The sequence below is a fragment of the Dipodomys ordii genome, unplaced genomic scaffold (genome assembly GCF_000151885.1).
Source record: "Dipodomys ordii isolate 6190 unplaced genomic scaffold, Dord_2.0 Scaffold64, whole genome shotgun sequence".
Lineage (NCBI taxonomy): Eukaryota > Metazoa > Chordata > Mammalia > Rodentia > Heteromyidae > Dipodomys > Dipodomys ordii.
In genome coordinates, this window is record NW_012267280.1 from 7,491,239 (window position 1) to 7,498,812 (window position 7,574).

The 7,574-nt window shown below is 45.7% G+C and overlaps 1 pseudogene; it reads right to left on the minus strand.

The window, feature by feature from the left end:
• Nucleotides 1-5,689: 5,689 nt before the first annotated feature.
• LOC105990360 lies at nt 5,690-7,056 on the minus strand (annotated as a pseudogene).
• Nucleotides 7,057-7,574: the final 518 nt, after the last annotated feature.

Genomic DNA, 7,574 nt, shown 5'->3' on the forward strand with positions numbered 1-7,574 from the left:
GAGACTTGAAAAATGGGACTGCATCAAACTACAACTTTCTGCACAGCAAAGGGCATAGTTAATAAACTAGAAAGGCAGCCAACAGACTGGGAGAAAATTTGCCAGCAATACATCCAGCAAAGGCCTAATATCCAAAATATACAGGACATCAAGAAATTACCCCCTTTCCAACTAATAAACCAAACAATAAATAGGAAACGGAGCTAAAGAGAGATGAAGAAGCTGGGTACCAGTAGCTCATACCTGTAATCCTAGCTACTCAGGAGGCTGAGATCAGAGGATTGTGGTTCAAAGCCAGTCCGGGCAGGAAAGTCTATGAGACTATTATCTCCAGTTAACAACCAGAAAACCAGAAGTGACTCTGTGGCTCAAGTGGAAGATCGCTTGCCTTGAGCTGAAGAGTTGAGGGACAGTGCCCAGGCCCAGAGTTCAAGCCCCACGACCTTTGAGAGAGAGATGGGGGAAGAGAGGGGAGAGGGAGGGAAGAGGAAGTAGGAAGAAGAGGAGACCAATAAACACACCAGGAAATGCTCAACATCCCTGGTCATAAAGGAAATGCAAATCAAATCAACACTAAGATTCCATCTCAGTTAGATTAGGCAACATTGTGAATTCAAATGACAAATGTTGGCAGGAATGAGGTGGGAAAGGAACCCTACTGCACCATTGGTGGGATGTAAATTAGTACAACCACTCTGGAAGGAGGTTTGGAGGCTCCTCAAAAACTAAACATAAGGAGGAGTAACAGTGCTCGCTATGAAATGTACTCATTACCCTACTCATATAACTGTAACCCCTTTGTACAACAATTTTACAATAATAAATTTAATAAAAAAATAAACTAAACATAGAGCCAGGCACCAGTGGCTTACACCTGTAATCCTAGCAATTTAGAAGGCTGAGATCTAAGGATCGTGGTTCAAAGCCAGCCCAGGCAGAAAAGTCTGTGAGATGCTTATCTCCAATTAACCACCAGAAAACCAGAAGTGGTGCTATGGCTCAAGTGGTAGAGTGCTAGCTTTGAGCAGATGAGCTCAGGGACAGTGACCGGGCCCAGAGTTAAAGCCCCATGACTGATAAAAAATAAATTAAAAAAATCTAAACACAGAACTTCCCTATGATCTAGCCATACTGCTCCTGAGCATCTACCCAGAACATTATAAGACAGGATACAATAAAGACACTTGCACGTGCATGTTCATTGCTGCACTATTCACAATAGCCAAATCATAGAAACAGCCCAGATACCCTAAAACAGATAAGTGGATCAAAAAAAAAAGGTGTAGCATGAACGCAGCAATGGCATTCACTGGACACTGTTGAAAATGAACTATATAACTTATGGGTGGGAATGGGAAGGGAAAACTAGAAGACAGCAAGGAAAGTGGTGACATTTTCTAAAAAGAAATGTATTCTTGTCAGGTGCCGGTGGCTCACGCCTGTAATCCTAGCTACTCAGGAGTCTGAGATCTGAGGATCTCGGACAAGGAAAGTCTGTGAGACTCTTATCTCCAATAAACGACTAGAAAACTGGAAGTGGCTCTGTGGCTCAAGCGGTAGAGCGCTCGCCTTGAGCTGAAGAACGCAGGGTCAGCACCCAGGCCCAGAGTTCAAGCCCCACAACTGTCAAAACAAAAAGAAAGAAAGAAAGAAAAAAGAAATGCACTCTTAACCTGACTTCTACAACCCCCCTGTACATCACTTTTATAATAACAATTAAAAATTTTTAATGTGGCACATATACACAGTGGAACTTTACTCACCCATTAGAAAGAATATTATGTTGTTTGTAGGGAAATGGATGGATCTAGAGCAAATCATGTTAATCAAGGTAAGCCAAACTCAAAGTGCTGCATGTTTTTGTTCGTTTGTGGAAGATATATCTAAAACACAACTGGTCATGATAATTTATACAAGGCTTCATGCATTACACACAAACAGACTAAAGGAGGTCTACTTGGGGGAGGAATCCAAAGGCGTTACTCCTCTGAACATCTGAAATATTACAAAATTAATTCCAGTGTTTTTTTCTGGTTTTGATGTTATCAAAACAAATGTGGAACAAAAGTAGGGCACAGGAATGGAGGGAGGGAAGAAGGGTGAACACATGCTACCATGTTATTCGATATACACTATGTGAAAAAAATGAACTGTGCAACTTGTGGGCAGGGATGGGAGGGAAAACTGGAGGACAGTGACGTAAGGGGACATTGTCCAAGAATTGTACTCATTATCTGACTTAAGAAAGTGCAATCGCTCTGTACAACTAACTCCTTAATAATACCAACTTTCAAACAAGAATCACAGAGACTTTTTTGTTTTGTTTTGTTTTGTTTTGGGTACGGTCGTGGGGCCTGAACTCTGGGCCTTGGCGCTGTCTTTCAGCTCTTCAGCTCAAGGCTAGCGCTCTACCACTTGAGCCACAGTGCCACTTTGGCTTTTTGCTTATGTGGTGCTAAGGAATCGAAGCCAGGGTCTCATGCATGCAAGGCAAGTGCTCTACCACTGAGCCACCTTCCCAGCCCTCACAGAGACTTTTGAAAGGAGTCTCCCTCCCTTTCCCCAGGGCGTGTGGCCTTTACACCTTTTTCCCAGGGAATGTCTGGAGCTGAGCCTAGAGTGTGGGCCAGGCTGACTCTAGTGCCCTGTGTCTCTCTCAGGACTGTTCCCATGGCTGTACATTCTGCACACACTGTGAAACCATTCTATGGGAATGCAGTGCCGGTGACTGGAAGACGCAAGTCTGCCCTCCTGTGATTGGACATGCTCAAGTCTGCCCTCCTGTGATTGGACGTGCTGGAATCTGCCCTCCTATGATTGGACATGCTCAGTGCCCTCTCGTGACTGGATGGACTCAAGTCCATTCTTGTGTGTGTAAACCCGCACCTTATAGAACCTCCATCATCCTTGCCCTAGCCAGCTGCACACCAAACTCTGCTTCCAGTCACCAAGACCACCACCAGTACCAGGAGCAATGCCACCAGGTGAGAGCACCGCAGGAAGAACTAGTCACAGAAACGAATGGGAAAAGGAGACTGGGAGGGACGCCACAATGAGCTTTCTCCCTTCTGGCCAGGAGATCAGGTCTGACAAGCGACTATGCAGTCCTATGACTGCAGAAGAAGGGAACGTAACACAGAGAAGGGCTCCCCAACGTCAGGGGTCAGCCAGCGTGTGTAAGAGAGCTCCAGAGACAGGTCATGATGATGAAAGGAACAAAGTAGCCCATGTGGGGTCACAGTGGCTTTGCCTCAGAGGAGAGGCGGCTTTGGGTGGACACCAGGTTACCTCACCCTGCCACACACCAGTTCTGCACACACCAATCTCAGTTCAGGCCCTGCACAGGGAACAAGTTTCCTGGAAGAGTTAAGGATGAATTTAGTCCACTTTAGAGCTTCGCCTGTCCAGAGGACAGTTTCCCCTAAGTCAGGACCACAGCTTGCGGGCCTGACATTTCCCGCTCAGCTCTGTCTGCAACCACAACTTATTCCTAACTCCTCGCTTCTCACATTTTCCTGAGCTCAAAACTGTATCTACTAGTGTCATACAAATACTGCTTACCACACTGCTGGGAGAATCAAGCCTGGGAATATACATATGAATTCACTTGGGCTTGCCACCTTCAACCAGAGGTCTCTGAGCATGCTCCCACACACCCAGTAGTGAAAATACATGAACAAAACTCCCAACACACAGACGCACACTTATAAAGTAGCTGTATGTGCTAGTATCCAGCTCGTGATATGTATTATAAAACATGCAAGGAAGTAGAGCTATGGCCAAGTGGTAGATCACCCGGCTTGAGAGAAAAACCTAAGGGACAGCACCTAGGCTAAGTTCAAGCTCCAGTACCAGCTCTCTCTCTCTCTCTCTCTCTCTCTCTCTCTCTCTCTCTCTCTCTCTGTCTCTCTCTCTCTCTCTCTCTCACACACACACACACACATATTGCATTGTGGTATCCAACAAATGGAAATATAACCCACCATTGTTGAACTATTGTGAAATAAGATAGAAAATGATGTCTGTTGTTTTTTTAAAATATACACTCAGGAGCATTCTCCTTAGTAACATACACTATTTTGGGCAACAGTAAACACTTTAGTCCATCTGTTATCAAAAAGTTCTCTTGTTTCTTTTGAAAAGATGTTGATTTCTTACTCATTTTGGGGGGGAAGCCACCTTGATCCTGTTATGTACAAATTAGCAATGTTTATTGTTATTTTTAAAGTGTTTGTTAAGAAGTGTGCACCTGTCAGCTGTTTGTTTTCCCAATGATAGGTCACAGGTTTTAAACAACTATGTAAGTTATAACCTTATAGCTCTGTGACTTCCTTGCTAAAATTTAATCACAAAAACTCTGTGTTGTACATGATTTTTGTAATCATTCTCATTCCTAAGTGTTCTATGTTTTTCTTCCTTCCTTTCACCCTTCCCTTCTTTCTTTTCCTGTGCTGGTCCTGGGGTTTGAACTCAGGATCTGAGCACTGTCCCTGCACAAGGCTGGTCACTCTACCACTTGAGCCATCACTCCACTTCCAGCTTTTTTTGGTAATTAATGGGGATAAGAGTCTTATGGACTTTCTTGCCCTGGCTGGCTTTGAACCATGGTCCTCAGAATTTGGCCTCCTGAGGATTACAGGTGTGATCTCAGATCTCATCTCTGAGGATTACAGGTATGAGCCACTGGCACCCGGCTCCTTCCATCACTTCCTGCCTGCTTTTATCTTGCAGCCAGCATGACTGCACTGAGAGAGGGCGTCCCGGCATTGCGGACTCTGGCTCAGCTTGCTGAACTCTCTCAGGAATTGGAATCTGTCACCCAGGCCGGCTCTCCTGCTTTCCTTCGTCTTATGAGATTGGTTAAAGTTTTTTTCCATCATACATTTTTATTTAGAAGCTGCTTATTATTAAGATTATACATTCTATGATACATCTGCCTTTAGATTCCCCCATTGGGAAATACATCTCTTTAAAATTAAATTCCGAAACAGAAGACAGCAAATACCAGGAGCGGAGACACACAGAACACACGTGTGCTATGATCACAAACCAGGTATCTGCAGAGTCTCGGGTGTCTCTCCACAAGACACCTCCTCATCAGGAGATGGCGTAGCATGCTCACGGAGACCCGGGACGGCAGAGCCGTGCCTCGCATCAAGGTGAGCATCACCAGACATGAGAGGCTGGTGAACCCTAGGAAAGCATCTGGGTGAGTGGGCCTGGGGAGTGGCAGGGGAAGGACCTGTGCATGCTCCAGCTCTGCTGTTTTTCAGGAAGTTGGAAATTAGGTTAAAATAGGAAGTTGGAAAGGAGCATGTACAGTTCCACCTGATGGCTGGGGCCCCAGCGTTGTGGTATGTTCTAAGCCGCAGCCCACAGGCTCATATCCCACGGGCTCGCAGCTCCAGCCTCGACTTATGATAGAGGAACACCTTACCATCTGCCACCCTGCTGCTCTGTTTGTATTTCAGCTATTTGACCCACTGATGGACGTGTTTCCTCAATGGCATTTGACTAAAATTGCTACTAAGTCACAAAATCCAAAGGAGGCTTCTAGAAATTTATTGAACATTTAGTGAATTTTTATAATATGCTGTTATTTAGGTTCCCAAAAATGGTGAGAAAAAAAAAGCTTCAACTCCTCCTGCTCCTCCTTCTCTTTCTTTCTTTCTTTTTTTACATTATTTTATTGTATGCCATTGCCAGTGTATATAAAACAGTTAACTTTGTGAAATAGAAATTCATGAAAATTCAGAGAGGTAGATGTTAAGGACTGACATTAAGTAGAAGTTGGTATTTTATGGCACGTGTGTTACAGAGAAGGTTCTGTACAGGCTTCAACTTTCTCTCTCTTGAATATTCACTGGTTCATAGGAAATAGTCTGGAGATCCTTTGAAAGATTTACTAGACTACAAAAAGGAGCAGACTTTCTGGGGTCTGAAGGGATTTGTACTTGAAGACACTCTAGTCAGCAGTGAATCATGTTGAGCATTCTGCAGACAGAATTGTTTCAAGTCTGCAGCTGCCTGAGAAACCTTCACACAGTTGAGCCTGGCCTCCATCCGGAGCTGCTGAACCACCTTCTTCACCTCAGCAACACGAGAGGCGGCGGGTGGCCGAGCTGAGGGGGCCAGAGGAAGGGGCAGCGCGCGGCGGGGGCGGGGCTCCCAACTTTGTCCCTCCTTCTCTTTCTTCTCCACCTCCTCCTTTTCTTCTTCCTCCTCCACTTTTCAGTACATCTGGATAGGCAAGTGCTCTATCATTTGGCACACATCTCCTGGTCTTTCGTTTTGAGATAGAGCCTTGCTAACGTGGCTGAGAAGGTCTTGAACGCTCCATCTTTCTTCTTCTACCTCCCAAGTAGCTAGGATTAAAAGCATGCACTATCAGCTCAGGGTTTATCTTCAAGTGTTTAGTCCTCAAGTGTCTCCCTCATCTTAATCATTTCACACTAGTAGCTAATAATCCAAGACACACATAGACTTCCCATGTGGGCAGTTCTCAGTGATTGGGCATGTACATCCACAATTCAAGCTTGATCATTCTGAGTTTTGCAGGCTTCTTGTCAGATTTGCTTACACATCAGTTTTTAGCCTGCTGAGTGACCAACAAACCTTTGCAGTGAAAGTACAAGTACCACCTTGTCCAAGCCAGGTATGGTGAGGTATACCTGCAATTCCAGCACTTAGGAGGTGGAGGGAGGCAGATGGAAAGTTCCAGACCAGCCTAGGCTAAGTAATGAGACCCGATATCCAAAAATAGCACTTTTCTACCTTCCATTTGCTCAGGTTTGCTTCACTGAAATGGCCAGCAGGGTGATTGGGGGTGGGGGCAGGATTCTTTCTAAGACAACTTTTGACTTTACAAGACAACTTTGTATTGCCTCAAACCCAGATAATTAAGTCTCGTAAAATAGATGCACCAAAATGGGTCGAGGTCCGACCAGGGTGCGTTACACACGGATGAACTGTCCCTTGGGGTGGTCCCCCTTGTGCTGACCACGCACAGAGGAGGCGGTCAGGATGTGCTTCCTCTAGGACATTGCTCTGGGGCATGTCCTATGCCTTTGGAGCCATGATTTCAGAGCTGAGCTGGGTCCTGTTCGGCAGAGGGCCTTCCTAGCAGAGCTGGCCGGGCACAGGACGGGCTGTGCTGACAGGTACAGAGCTGTGTACTGCACAGACAAAGCCTGGCTTGGGCTTCCGTTTCCTTTGCAGGATTTTCTTCTTGACTTCTCTCTCTCCTAGCTGCTAAGGAGACTGAGGCACCCATGGCACCCTTTTCAACTCCCCTGGGGTTGTAGGAGCCGCACGCAGAGCGGCGGGAGCAGTATACACTCCTGCACTTTGAAAAGACCCACCCTTGCCTTGGGTCAATGCCTCATAAATCAGTCTCCAGGTGCTGAAAGACAGCCTCTCCCACCTGTAATCCACTCTGGATTGTTGATTCAAGCCAGCCTGGACAGAAAAGTTTGTGATACTCTTATCCCCAGTTAAGCACCAAAATAGTCGGAAGCAGAGCTTTGGCAAAAAAGCTCAGGGACAGTGTCCAGGCCTGAGTTCACTAGGCTGGC